Raw genomic sequence first — 16,043 nt, forward strand, 5'->3', positions numbered from 1 at the left:
TGTCCCTACCACCTGGCTCATTGAAGTTTTTCACATCCCTGTGGCTAATAAAATTCTTGATAGCTTTGTGATTATTCTGCAGGTTTTACAGATGCAGTTATTTGTAGTTTTCCTTAGTGGGTGGATCTTCAGAGTTCCCATTACACAAAGGGTGTGATGAACCCATTAGGCAGAACTGTCTTTGTAGGGAAACCGACTGTGTTGCCTGGTACCCCAGCTTTGGAGTAAAGGTGAAAGCTGAGGCCATGAAGAACTTCCCCGTGACTGTGACACACAAGTAAATTAGCAAGTTGTGGCCCTCTTTTACTGCCTACTCTGTATGTCCAGAAGACTCCTGACTGTGGACATCGGGTCATCTCTAAATGGATAAACTGTCATATACTCGAGGAGAATTTAAGGACATCTCTCTGGGAAGGACGACCGTGGTCACAGGTGTTACGCCCTCTGCTCTCTTGAGTCTTGTGCTATGATGTCTGCTTCAGTGAGCACTAATGATGCAGCTTTCACTGGATTCGTAAGCAGAACAATCAACAATACTCAGAAATGTGTATCTCTGTGAGCTAAGGAGAATCCTTTCATTTAAACCTCATCCATATTTGTGAATATCGGGAGATATCAAGATAGCAACTCACAAGAACACATGCATATATGTAGAGTCAGACAGATCTCTTGTTTCTAGGTGGAAGCAACACAAAGCTCATTAAATTAAATGAGTTAATTCTTGCCGTCACAATGCTTTCGGTTTACCAATATCATTTTCAATTATCCAGTTTCTGAAGAAATTTATTACAAAGCTCTGATAACAATGGGACAATAGACAGGTGTCTCCCCCCACCAAGTGTTTCTTTCTTTGATAGAGTTTATGAGTGTGCAGGCATCCATCTTCCTGCAATAAGCACTTACTAAGCTCCACTGTATACCAACCACACTACAGAGATGAATAGGTTTTCCTCCTGCACACAAAATGAAGAACAAACTTGGCACCGCCCAAATCTGGATGCAGCCTGACTACAGTGAAAGCGCTACGTGTCTGCTACTACACACAAACACTGCATTGCTAAGATCTGACAGTCTCCCCACCACCCAGAACATCTCCCATAAATATATTCATTGGGACAAATATTCATATAAATATTTATCCTGATATTCAAAAATATGGATGGTGTTTAAATTTTAAATTAAAGGATTCTCCTTAACACACCCCTACACACACACACACACACACGACAAAGTATTGAATCTTTTGAAACATTGCCCTTAACCAACAACCTCAGAACTTAGCTTGTCTGGGGTCAATGCCATCATTTCATTAATGAATCATGAGAGACTGTGAGCTACCACACTCCCTCCATGGGCTGAGGGGCAGCCTCCGGGTATTCGTGTCTGTTGTTATTTGCTAGCTGATCCTGTATTTTGGGACTCAACTATTGCTGCACCCTGAATGCCTACCAGAAGCACAGCCCTATACAGTGTGCCTGTGTGCTATAGCTTATGGGTCTGAGTGGATGGTTGACCTAGGCTGGTCTAGTACACACATGCACACACACACACACAGAGAGAGAGAGAGAGAGAGAGAGAGAGAGAGAGAGAGAGAGAGAGAGAGAGAGAGATAACCCTATGCATTGGCATATATAACCAACACATATATTGGTATTGATACACATGTGGATACAAATATAAACATAGTAATATAATGTATGTGCAGATGTGGTTGTATGTGTGTGTGCATGCACACAAGCGTATAAACACATGCCAGAAGTCAACCTCAGGTAGTGTTTCTCAAGCGCCACTCATCTAAACCCTAATTTACTATTTGAAATATTTATTATTTGCTAGTTTGAAACACTTAGATAATGAATCTTGGCTGTCGCCATGTACACTTGCATGCTTCTTCTCCGATGGGAGGTCATTTACTGGAGTAAGGGCCACTTACCACTGGTTACACTCCTGGAGAAAATAACCAACGCCAACAATCACTAATAGCCAATCCCTGGGAGGGATGGGACCTCATGGGACTCCCTTCCCATGTGAAATATGGACATGACCAGTCCTGGGTAAGCCCTGTGCGGACACACACAGCTGCAGCAGGTACATGAGTGCCCAGAAACTGTTCTCTGCACTTCTCTCCATCCTCTGGCTTTTACATCCTCTCCTTTCTGTCTTCCATTTCGTTTTCTGAGCCTTTGAGGGTTGTGATGGTTCTATTTTGGGCAGAAACTCCAGCATGACTTATTCTCAGCTGGTTTTCAGTTGCTTCTTGCATTCCTAGCTGCAGCAATGGGGCGCTTCTTGCATTCCTAGCTGCAGCAATGGGGCGCTTCTTGCATTTCTAGCTGCAGCAATGGGGTGCTTCTCCGAGGAAGGCTGGAAGTAGCATTCATCTATGAGGATAAATAGGAGTCCTGAGAAGGCGATTTGACAACATCACCATACATCAGAACAACAGTAGTAGGTTCTCCTTTTGGGCTCGTGACTTCTCCAGCCACAGGCTCATGACCAAGTTTACAGAACCAGGTATGAATTTTCTCCTTGTAGAGTAAGGCTCAAATCCGATCAGAAAGTGCTTGGTTACTCCCCTAAGGATCACACCATTATTGTGGCGGAGAGCACACTGTGTCCGGCAGGCCATTATTGCAGCTTATGTGAGTCCTGGCTAGATAAGATTCTTTGTGACTGTTTGCCCCTAGAAGCCTGAGAAGTACTTTATGGCTCAGTGAAAGTTGGCCAATAGGGAGGCTACTTCTGGGCCAGTGCCAGCTTGACTTCTCTATGTCCTTGACCAAAGTGTGTGACATCTTCAGAAATACGGTCTTACCTTCAGGTTCTAGTGTTCAACTGTTCCTTTTACCCTTAAAATTTATTTTTATTTATGAATATGTGTGTACATGTATGTAGTGCCTGATTATTTTTATGTGTACTATGTGTAGGCAGTGCCCACAGAGACCATGAGAAATCAGATCCCTTACAACTGGAATTACAGGTGTTTGTGAACCGTCTGATGAGGGTCCTGAGGACTACGCCTGGGTCCTCTAAAAACTCCACAGGTACTTTTAATTGCTTAACCGTAGTTCCTTTCATTCCTCCTTAGTTTTTGAAACAGTGTCTCTCCCTGGGACCTGGCACTCCCTGATTAGGCTAAACCAGCTTGTTAGTGAGCTCAGGAATCTGCCTGTCTCTGCCACCCAAGCCCTGGGATTACAAGCATGCACTACTATGCCTATCCTTTTAGGTGGGGGCTGGATACACACTCAGGTCCTCAGGCTTATACTGCAAGCACTTTACCTACTGAACTCTTTCCCCAGGCCCTAAATACCCTTGGATTGGTATTCCCAAAAAAACAGAACCAGAGAAAAGCATACACACAGGTGTACACACACACATTCTGCCAGTTCTCTGGCTGTTCTAATGTCAACCACTCTGTTTGATAGTTTGAACTAATTGTGACAATCCTCACTCACCTAGTGATCTTGTAACAAAGGACATCAATCAGAATCTCCCATTCATGTAAAGTAGAAGGGGCTTCACACCATTATGTCACATGCAATGTCAGGACATCACATGAGTTCATGGACTAGAGATGCCCAGCAGAGACCAGTGCCAGCCACACTCACCTCTTGAAGCAAAACCAAATGGTTCTGTTCCTACTGGCTGCCCTGCTCTAAATGCAGATTTAAACAGACAGTACTCAGAGGTCACACCTTCTGTGTAATATTTAAGGCTTACTTCTATATTAGATAGCTAAATTGATAAGGGGGTGATGACTATGGTGATGGTGGTGATGGCAATAATGCATGATGTTAGTGATGGTAGCGATAGTAATCACAATGATGGTGATGGTGATGCTGGTGGTGATAGTAATGATGGTGGTGATAGTGGTAATGGTGAATCTGGTGTTGATGGTCATGGTGATGGTGACAGTGATAATGATAATAATGATGATAGTGGTCATGGTGATGGCGATCATGCCAACGATAATGGTGAGGATAGTGATGGTCGCCGTGATTGTGATTATGGAAATGGTGGTATTGATGATGATGACAGTGATGTGTCTCCAATGATTTGTAATTGCCTTCAAGTGAAAGAAATCTGAATACCATCTTTTCCAATTCCATCATTTTAGTGACACAGAAACTCAGGCAGTAGAATGGCTTATGTTTTATTTTATCATGAAGATCTGATTTATAATACCCTGAAGTTGTTTACACATGTGCTCTCTAGAGCTCTCCGTGTGTGTACTACAGTGAATGTGGGATACTCCTCCTCTGGAGCAATCTTACTTAAGGTAAGTAGTCTCCTGAGCTGTGGCTGGGGTACAAGATACAATTGTCCAGGAGGCAGAAGTTATCACTTGTTTGTGTTTGGGAGTTTTCAGTTTTGTAGAAGAAAGCAACATGCTTCTGGTCTCCAGTATGCCTACGCTGTATATTCCAATTTTAAGGGATCACCTGACACAGTTAGGACCATCATCGCTGTGTCCAGCTGTATTTACAACCTGTAAACAAGGTGACATGCAAGTCTTGAAGAGGGGGTCACGGCATTTAAAGAGAAAACTGAAATGATTGTACAAACTTCTGGGAAGTGCCTGGCAGGTGCATACAGCATGAGCATGGTCTGACTTCTCTGACAACACTGTCTTGGGACAGTCACCCAGGTGGCACAATGGAAGGATGGAGTAACTGAGCCCTTTAGAGTCACGTACAAAAGAGTTTATTTCCTTTTCTACTGGGTAGTCCATCTTGCAGCTATGCTCTGGTGACATCAGAACTCTCCATTTAGCTGAAAGAAAGATAAGGAAGGACATGGTGTCTCTATTTGATTACTTAGAGGAATGAGAATGAAAAAAAATAGACATCTATGCTAGGGAAAAACAAAGAATGCTTTTATCATTGCTCCAGACTGCATGTATTTCAGCATGAGGTGAAAATTAGAGACAGACATAGCTATCTCAGTAGAAGAGACAAACCTAAGAGCACCATGACCAGGCTATCAAATGAGAAACAACAAGAAGAAAAGCCTATGGCATTTTTAGTTGCCTAAATGTAACACAAATATAGAAGTTTTCAAACAGAAGTTGGTGGTAACCATTTACAGAGACAGGCCATGAGTGATGCCCACAAGCACAGGCTCTCCTACACAGTGACAGCTGATCTTCTGCATTGCCTTGTCTGGATTTGGAATCACCTAGGAGGGATGTCTTTTGTTACCAAGCAGATATTTGCAGAGAAAGAGTTAACTGAGAAAAGAAAACTCACCTTTGATGTGGGTGACTTCACATGGGCTAGGGCCCCGGACTGAATACACAGAGAAAGGGGAGACCCTTGAGAAGTATCACTCCTTCTCTGTTCCCTGCTTAGCCTGCTTAGCACCAAGAACTGAGCTGCCTCTGTCACCATGTCATCTTGCTATGGTGGACTTCATATTCTTAAACTGTGATTCAAAGTAAATCCTTTCCTCCCTTAAGTTCTGTCCCATCAGATAACAGTCATTGTGGTGTGAAGTCACCCATACAGACCTCTGTACTGAACATGAGTTCTCTAGCTCAATGCCCACCCCGGAGATAAAGGGATCATCATTCAGGTACTGTCAGGCTTTCTCCAAAGTCACACATGGGTCAGCCAATGCATTGATGGTGGAAGCAGAGAGATTATAGATGCCAGTCCATCCATCTACCTGAGTGGACCATCCCAGTTCCCTAATTAGCGCTGCCCCTACCTTCTATGCACGTCATATCCTTGGCTAACACTGCAACCACACAAATGCATCTCCTGCATTTTTCCAGGCAGTCCACCTCAGCATGTTTCCTTTTCAAGGGAATGGGTCTAAATATCTTAGCCCAAAGCAATACTTCATGTCATCTTTCTAGTGACCCATAACAACTAATATTATGAATAATATGTAGAATATTTCAAACACCGTGGCCATTTCCAAAATATAGTGACCAAGTATAATGCTGCTCACAGTCACCCCCACTTTACACTTCACCCCAGCTTTCACTTGTGTGTCCTCTTAATGCCTTGCTAGGGGTCACAGGATAATCCTGTGGTGACAGCTCTGGAGGAGAGAAGCCAAAGATTCTGAGAGTGGAGAAGCAGGGCAGTGGATGAAGCAATTTTTGCACAGCATGAAGACCTGAGTTGCATAGCACACAAGTAAAATGCCAGCGATGGTGGCTCTTGGGGCTAACTGGTTAACCAGCCCAGCCTACTTGACAAACTCCACGTTCTAGTGAGAAACGCTGTACCAAGGAGAAAGATGAACTCTTTCTGAGCAACAGCTGCTGAGGTTGACCTTTGGTCTCCACACTCATGTGTATACACATGCATGTGCACCTGCACACACCCACATACTTGCACACACAAACATAGACATACACACACATACACACACACAGAAAGAAGACGAACACTGGTTAATAAACCAAGAACACAGAGGTCAGAGCATGGCATCTGAGTGCCTACTTTGTAGTCACCTATGCTAACTGCACAGACTCTGTCTCCTCTCCTTAAGCATATATTTTGGCTCACTCACCAGGATGCCATGTGCTCAGCAAGTAGCACAAGCATGGAAGAATTAGCAAATGAATGAATGAATGAATGAATGAACATACAAACACACTTTTATTCTGAGGTCACATCTATTCATATGTGTTTAGGTAAATTCCTTTTATGTTCCTTGTCCTTCCCAGGTTATCCATGGCATCTAGGGAAAACAAGCTGCCCTGTGTTTGAACAGGCCCCATGATGCTGGCTTCTAGATGCCTTCTGTGTCTAGTGCCTGAAGAACTGGGTCACATCCTCCTCCCATGTACCAAACCAAAGGAATAGTTTCCAGTCTCTTGTCTTAGACTTGCTGTGCATGAGCAGATTATAAAACACAGGGTGTTCAATTGGAAGAAGTTCAGTGGGATTCCCGACACATTCCCCTCAGACTGTCTGCCCCTGAATTTCAGCAATTGTGGTGGAAATGTTAATGAACGATGAATACTGAGGACGGTATTCATCTAACCTTTTGATGAGAACAGTGGTTCTGGACATGGGTCAGTTGGGTCATTAAATAAAACTCAATGTTAATGAGACCAAGTTAGAGACCTGGGCCCCTCATGGCCAGTGAATTCTGTGCAGAGAGACAGATTCTGGGTTCTGTGTTCAGCAATTTTCCCTCATCAACACAGCTAACCATTCCATAGGTGTGTGAGGTTGACTCCAGGGGAGAACCTGTGCGAGGTGAGGAAGTGTCAGCTTTCCTGTGCAGCAGCTGAACCACAGCCTACAGCACAAGAGAGACCATCAGTGAGTCAGAATCAGTAGATACCCCTCTGATGGTGGCAGGTAAGTGTTTGGTGGGTCAGGGCCCAGACATGGTATGAAGCAGCCACTAAGGTGAGCATGCCTCCCACCCTCTGACTTCATAGAGCCTTTGATTTCATGGTCCTTGTAGCTGCCCAAGGATAAGGTTGAGAATAAGTTGGATTTATTTGAGCATTTACCAGAATCTAATTATCTAGATTTAGGAGGCCTAACAGTTATTCTCTTCAGTGAACTAGTTCAAGTTTGAGTCTCTAGTGAAGACGAATAGCCCAATCAGGGTCTTTTAAAGTAGCCATCTTACTCAGACTACTGAGAGTTGGGAAGCTCATCCTGATGCCAAAATATAACTTCATGACATCAGTGAGAGTACCCTTTACAGTCAGCTTGACATGTAAAAACAAAATTTACTAGTGGAAGCCCTCTTCGGTTCACAAAACCTGTCCTGACACAACTGTTAGCCATGCTTTCCCAAGCCTTGCGGCTCACCACATCCAGGAATACAACCCTTCTCCCTGGCTTGCACCCTGTGGTTCTCATACGCGTGCGTCATGGGATGTTCACAGCTCAGGTGCACCTAGAAGTAGGAACAGAAGTTTTGGGGAGTTTCTTCTATCTGTGTTTGTCATCACCACATGTCAGGGCACATATCATAGTGGGGTACACAGAAGAGCTTTGTGATTTAACTCTCCAGTCTCCATCCGAACTCCTGAAACTGCCTGATTGTATACCAGGTCAGTGCTGAGTTAAAAGCAAATTCAAGTCAAGATTTTCAACCCAAACTTCATGAAGGGTGTATGCTCCAAGTGAAGAGGTTCACAACTTACATGTATGTATAGATTCTATAATACTATGTGTGTAGACTCACAACTTAAATATGCTTATTATTTCTATAGTAATTATAGAATTTCTATAATTATAGAATCTTCTACTACATGTGTGTAGATTATATAACTCTATGTGTGTATAGATCCTATAACTCTGTGTGTGTAGATTCTATGTCTGTTATGTGTGTGTAGATTCTATAACTCTGTGTGTATAGATTCTATAACTCTGCTATGTGTGTGTAGATTCTATAACTCTGTGTGTGTAGATTCTATAACTATACACTGTGTTTGTAGATTCTATAACTCTGCTATGTGTGTGCAGGTTCTGTAACTATGTCTTCTATATGTGTGTTGAACTACTATGTACTTTTCTAACTGTATACCCCGAAGCATCCCAACACTGATCATAATAAACTCAAAGCAAGCTTCCTCACTAGATTATTACTAAGACTTGAGTCTTTAAGGGATGTTAGTATGAGCCAGGAGGAGGGTGTGTTAAAATTCAGGACTTCTAGACTCCCATCCTAGAGATTTAAATCCTTCTGCTCCAGGTGGACCCTAGGAATCAGATCTCATAGCAAGTCCATCCACTAAATGGGCCCCATATTGCCAGGACACTATCTTCTGACAAAGATTGGTTTATGATTCAGGTCAGTAGTCTCCCTCACTGAATATGTGATTTATAGTTAGCTGATAAAAGCTGCTCAACCAAACCAGGAAACACTGAATATGTTTACCTTCAACATTTTTAACTTCCAAAGCTGAAGCTAGAAACTGCTTTAATTTCTGGAATAAAAATATCAAACAAAGTGATATGTCTTAGATCATTCTCAGACACACATACATTCACACACACATACACACACACACACACATAGAGAGAGAGTCAGAGAGAGAGAGAGAAAGAAAGACAGAGAGAGAGAAAGAAAGGCGGGAGGGGGAGGAAGGAGATGATAAGGAAAGCAGTCTTCTCTGTGACAGGGTAGTATAAGGCAAATTCATAGACTCTCCAATCCCAGGGCTACCAGAAATTGAAAGGACACCAGGTCTCTCAGGAGGAGTATGTGGCTAAGAACTTTTTCCTTCTGAATACTAGATAACCTGCTATGTCTCCAGGACAGACCAAACCTAAGCTAAAGAGAAAAGCCCATGTTGCCCTCTGAGGACTGTCCCCCTACGCTGGTCACCACCACCTCCCCTGTTCCATATCGCTGAGCACATCTTTTAGATGACCCAGTCTCTCACAGAGCTTCCTCCATCTGGCTGGACTATCCCAAGCCAGGACAGCTGGGAGGAACATCTATCTTTCGCTTTCTTTTACCAGGATAATTTTTGCTTTGCTGCCCAAGAGGACCACTGTGTTCCTCTCGCTGTGCAGACTTTACAGTGGAGTTCTGCCTGCCCAGACATTCTTAGTTTTCTCTCATCCCCTGGAATAAGACAAAATATGTAGCTTTCAATAAATGTTTTTGAATGGATAAGTAATATGGGATCCCTCATTTTATCTGCCTAAGCTTATAAGATATAACAGATAAAATGTAATTATCATGTAAGAGTAATAAACACTCATAATGTGAAGTGAGCAGTCTTCATTACTAATCCAGGCCCCCTGTGACCTCACACTATGAGTCTTATGTCTCTGGAATTTCTACCAGAGTTCCCAGACCCCAACAATACTGCTGAGAGTCAGCCCACAAGGTTCTTGTCTCCTTAGGGAATCTCCCCGCTCCTCCAGGATCATCGTGTGCTATCTTGTCTCCAGTATAGAGGTGTGGTACTCTCTTAGTCCCTCTAGGGTAGAGCTGCCATTACAAAGGCTGTGAAGGGGATAAGGGGCCACTGATTCCTGGCCAAGTGTTTATCCTTTGTGAGAGGCAGAGACCAATTTTGGAATTAACTAGGATGGAAGTTTAGATTTATAAGAAAACCACATGAGTTGAAGATAGAAATAATCTTAAATAATGAAATTGAGATGGCATCCTTTAGTGCTGCGTGCTAGCATAGAGCAGCAGGAAAGTAGCTTCCAGAGGTGCTGTGGTCTAATTCCTCTTGACTGGGGATGACAGACACATGCATAAAACCCACTGGTGTCGCATCAGAGACCAAAAGACTGATTTCAAATGGAGTGAGTACTTATTAAATGAATAAACAAACTAAAAAATTATTAAAGCTTCAAACTTGTTGCCTCAAACATTCCTACATACACGTAGCTGTGATTCAAGTTACAGCATTTGCCATTTGCTCAACATGTTAAAAACTCTAGCTTCATTGTAAGAAAACTATTTCTCAACATTCAAGTTTTAGGATCTATTCAACTCCAACAACTGTGTGCCTCATACATGTGGAGATTCCACATCCTTTTCTTTCAGCTTTCACCAAACATTCAGCAACTCTAAGCTCACAGTAAACATGTGGTGTGATAGGAATCACTTTAAGAGCAGGAGTTTGCTGGCTGAGCCAGAGTCCAGCACCTCTTACCCACCTGCAGGACCCTGTTCCAGTCTCTCCACATTTTCCTTCCCTGGTGGTGATCTTGCTCCGGATTCAAGAGGCAGCCTTGTTCGTCACACACACAGGGAGCCTGAGATCCCACACCCACCCTGGAGACCACCCTTCTAGCAGCGAGACCCTGATAAAGCACTGCCCAGATAGCCTGTCATACCACACCAGCACACCAATACATTTCCTAAACTGATCAATAGTAAGATTGATAAGTCTTCTGCTTGGTTAAGTTAATCTTCGTATCGATCAGCCTGGCAAACATATTGCTTTTCCTGGACAGCCTTCCTCTATAGCTCTGCTCCCCCACCCTGACACCCTGGTTGTCTGGTCCTATCAAGAAGAGAAATAGAACAACATTTTCTACATTAAACGCTTCCATTACATCCTGATCATCTTCACTGGCAACAGATATCTCCTCGAGCAGAGGATTTATAGACAGTGGGTGTCAGACTAATTTTTCTGAGGGTGTTAGAATATTGATAATGATCGGGGTCGTCCCAGGCTTGCACTCCGCACGTGGAGTTCAAATTAATAATGGTTATAAATCGGAGTGGTAAGTGCCTTTCCAATTATAGTGCCCAGAGCAAAGACCTCAGAAAATAGGACTACAAAGCCAAAACAAGGCATTCAGAGTCTGTTCCTAATGCAGTCTGGTTCTTATCCAATACGAAACAAAGTGAAACTAATCGAGAGAAAGTTGCTGGAAAGAATGAAGCCCCAGGTGGAAAAGATATTTGTAGGAGTTAAAACCTCTTTGCTCTTATCTAGAGAGAGGAGAGCTCTCTGTGGGAGTTAGAACCACTTTTTAGCTGAGATCCCAAAATCACTATGTGACTATATATTTGAGAGTTAGGCAGAGACAGACATGGCAGAACAGAACTGGACAAGACCTCTGAGAGGGAAGGGGGCACACTGGCTTCCACATCTCAGTTACTGCTTCCAATGGTCAACATGTACACATAGCTCTTTCCTCTGTATGGCAGCCTTCCTTGTAGCATGGAAATCTCGTCCTTTGCCTAGGAGCCATGGTCTTGGCTCCGCCCCATGGTCAGGTGATTCCTGTCCTATCCATAAGCCTGACTAGACTTCGTCCCTCTTCTCAGAAGTCTCACTGTAGGACCTCAAGGATTGGGGAGGCAACCACTCAAATGTGAAGCTTTATGCATTTAGAACCTTCAGAAAACAGTAGGTCAACAAACATTGCTTCTGGCCTCTGCCTTTCAAATTATACTTCTGCCTGTGGGGGGGGGTGTCTCTCATTCTATTCCACTGATACTTGACTTTTTCTATCATGCGTCCTCTGCCCCATGGGATGAAACAGCAGCCAGAGACCCTTCAGTGAAAGTCAAATGATAGTGCAAGTGTGCAGACCACATTCTCCGTCTTCCTGAGTTTTCCCTGACTTTGCTTCATCGGGAACAGATGATGGTCAGTAAATACCTGTTAAATAATATATAAAAATCAAGACAGGAAACTAGGGGAATGTTTTTGAAGATCGTGGGATCCCAGCATTTGCCTCCTTCTATTTCTGCTTCGTAGCAGAGACATGAACGGTCTTCCACTCTCTACTCCATAATATGCCTAAGTAGAGTATAATCCCAGAGCCTGTGACCGACAGGAACATTTTCTCCTTGTGCTGATCTTTGGCTAGAGCTGTCATTGGGATGTTATTTGGAGGCTGCTATGGGACCAGCTCCCATGGTGTAATGATTAATGCTCCGGACTCTAAATCCAGTGATCCGAGTCCAGATCTGGGTGGAACCTTTTCCTTGAGGAAGACACCAGATCAGTCATCCTCATCAATGCAGACCATGAAGCCCAATATAAACAGGCTACCCACGCCTGCCTCAACATTGCCAGGGTCATGTTTCACTTCACTTTATGGTGGTGACCTCCAAGTTGTCCTGCGTGGTCTCCACTGTAGCACAGACTTGCAGAAAACACATCTTCCTCTGTGTTATAGGATTACCAGAACCTGAACTCAGAGAGTTCACGCTGGCAGCATGGCCCAGAAAACTGGCATTTCAAAGTGGCATGGCTTTTTTTTTCTGCTACTGCTGAGTCAGGAAAATCTCTCTTAAAGGAGCTGCAACATGCTCCTTTAAATAGCAAGAAACTGTCTTAAACTCTGCATTTTTGTATCTAGAATTCTTTTTCAAGATTTCTCAGGTTTTTAAGTGGATTTTAGTTGGCCACAAGGGCACCAATTTGTTGGTGGAGGGTTGCTTGTTGGTTCGTGACTGCTCGGCAGCTCAGACCTGAAATAATGACACAGAAACTGTATTATTTAAATCACTGCTTGGCCCATTAGCTCTAGCTTCTTATTTGCTAACTCTTACATTTTATTTTAACTCATCTCTATTAATCTTGCATCATCACAAGATCATGGCCTACCAGAAAAGTTTCAGCAAATCTGTCTCAGGCAGTGGCTCCATGGCTTCTCTTGACTCTGTCTTCTTCCTCCCAGCATTCAGTTTGTTTTTTCCACCTATCTCTGTTCTACCCTATCAGGGGCTCAAGATGGTTACCTTATTAGCCAATGGTATTCACAGCATACAGAGGGAATCCCACATCAGTGAAGAAGTGGCCAGGCCTCAGTGTCCAGCTGATGTGAGTAAGCTCTGTGTGGTAGAGCAAGTTATTTAAGACATCTGCCCATGGATTACAGGTTTCTGTGACTTTTTAAAATGACAGACAGGTTTCTATATCCTTTTATTTTTGCAAGATAACTGAAGTTTCTTTACTTTTTTGTAGAAAGGGGAGCCTTCCTATTGTTGGCACTCTGGGAAATACTTCCACACAGCATTTGCGGCCAAGAGCCAGCTATCCATCCTTTCTACTTGTCTTCTGTGGAATATTAACATTTTATTCTGAATCTGAGATGTCCCTGGTGGACCAAAAGTGGGGAAGAAATTAAAAACGAAGCAAAAACATTCCTCTCTCTCCCATCAAGAGAATAAGAATTCTGACTGCTTCCAGGGAAGTGGCAGATACAATCCTCTTATTTCCCCTTCAGATAAATTCTCACTTTAAACAAAGCCATTTTCTTTTGAAAGAATTGTTATGCAGACACATACCAAAATCACTCAAAAGAGATGTTTTGCCTCAGCATAATTTGAGGCATTCAATGTAGTCTGACAGTCGCCAGCAAGCTGGACTTGCTCCCTTTATCCCTCCCACACTTGTCTCATCTTCTATTTCTCTATGTGCATGTGTTGGTATAGTTACACACATGTCTGTGCTCTTGCATATGGAGGCCAGAGGTCTGCCAATGTCATATGTCTTCCTCGGTGATTTTTTTTTTTTTGTATTGTTTAAGCTAGAGTCTCTCCCTGAATTCAGAGATTGGTGGTTGGCTAGTATGTCGAGCTGCCATGCACTTGACCCAATGAGGCAGTTCCTCAACTCTATCTCAGAGACTTTTTCTTTATATACAAGGGCTTGGACACCTATGCTTAGTTACTATCTATGCTTAGATGGGTCATTCCCAGACAGAAATGGATTTTCACACCCCCATCCAGACACCTGGAAATGTTGGAGAGACTTGAGTCTTCATCCTTGGGTCAAGAGCAGGTAGCAGGTAGAAGTCAAGGACTCTGTAATGCCAAGACACTGAATCAGTCAGTGCTAGTGTCAGCATAACAGGGATGATGGGTCAGAAGTCCTGAGTTAAATGACCATGAAGTACGTGACACAGCTTCCCAACACTCAGCCTGATCGAAGGCAGAGTTTCTAAGCTAATGCGTACACCTTGACATGTGATAGATGTCACGGGTCTGCATAGAAGATGCTGTGCTTTTAAACTTTCTCACACATGACAGCTGTGCAAGACCCAGTCTTTAAAGGGAGCATCTCTGAGAGAGGTGATGGTGTGGATGAGAACCATAGCAATGAGGGAATAACTGCAGCTTATGTAATGGGAGGAAAACATGAAGTGGTCTGGGAAAACCTGCAGAAAGCTTAGAAAGAAGGGCAAACAAGGACTGGAAAGAGCAAACTTGTATTATTTTTCTCATTACTGTGACAAAATACCTAGCAAAGGAAACTCAAGAAATAAAAAGTTTATGGAGTATTTGGACCATCGTGGTAAAAACATCATGTATATTGGTCAGTTTTTGTTAACCTGACACAAGCTAGAGTCATCTGGGAAAAGAAAACCACAGCTGAAGAGCTGCCTCCATTGGTAGACTCTGTGGCCTGTCTAAGACATTTGGGGGATTAATAGTTGATATTGGAGGGCCCAAGCCACTGTGCATGGTTCCACCCCAAGAGAGGGCCATGGGGTGTATGAGAAAGCAAGGTGAGCAAGCCATGGGAGCAAGAGAGTAAATGAATCTCTTTGGCTTCTAGCCTGTGTGAGCTCCTGCCTGGCTTCCTTCAAAACCAAAAGCAATCAGGACACAGAAGCCAAACACAGTCTTCCCTCCCCAGTAGGTATTGATCAGGGTGCTTATCACAGCACCTGATAGAGAACAGGGGTAGCCTGGCAGCAGAAATGTGGAACATCTGGTTACACGGCACCCACAATCAGGATGCAGAGAGACATGAGGGCCAGTGCCCAGCTCATTATCTTTTTATTTTTCCAGAACCCCAACCCATAGCCTGATGCCCTCTACGATCAGGGAAGGTCTTTCTCCTCAGTTGGTCTTCACAGACATGCCAAGAGGTGTGTCTCCTGGGTGATTCCTGAGCCACTCAAGTTGACGATGAGAATTAACCACCATAGGTCATAGAACTCAGCACATGTGTGAATGACAGAAGATTACTCTCCAAACTGTTCAGCAGAGCAAAGTCCAGGAGGAATCGAGTTGATCGTGCTGCTACTAAGCAGCAAGAATAGAAAGACAGATGGGCTGACTTCATTGTGAGTCATTACACTGGTTTGCCATGGGGCTAGAAGACAGAGACCACCAATTTACTAACACCAGGCAGTCACACGATGCCCCACTACTGCTTTTTCCTATAGAATTCTCAGGGTCATGCAGTGTGGTACCTTGGGGAAGGGTAGTTTCAAGTGGTTTTAAGGAGCTGGAAACCTCTCTTCTTAACGACTGGGCATCAGTGACCACACACTTATAGCTCTCAGCTGTCTCAGCTTCACACAGACACCCAGGTTACCATCATGACCTTCTATATTTAAGCTGAACAGACATAGTCTCTTCATTTCTTTCCACACAAAGGTGAAGCTCCATCCTGTCTGGACAAACCATGGTCTCTCAGTTCCAAAAGGCCACTGTGTCTCTGACCAAGGTCACCTAAGGGAGGATATCTCCTCATGCGGATTAGAACCTTTTGGCCTCATTGTTCTCATCACCCTGTACCATTATCACATGCTAATACTGGACTCCTTCCCCAGCCCAGTCTAAGAAGCAGCATTGAAACTTCAGATAGTCACAGAGGGAATGGGAGT

This window comes from Chionomys nivalis, chromosome 15, assembly GCF_950005125.1.
Source record: "Chionomys nivalis chromosome 15, mChiNiv1.1, whole genome shotgun sequence".
NCBI lineage: Eukaryota > Metazoa > Chordata > Mammalia > Rodentia > Cricetidae > Chionomys > Chionomys nivalis.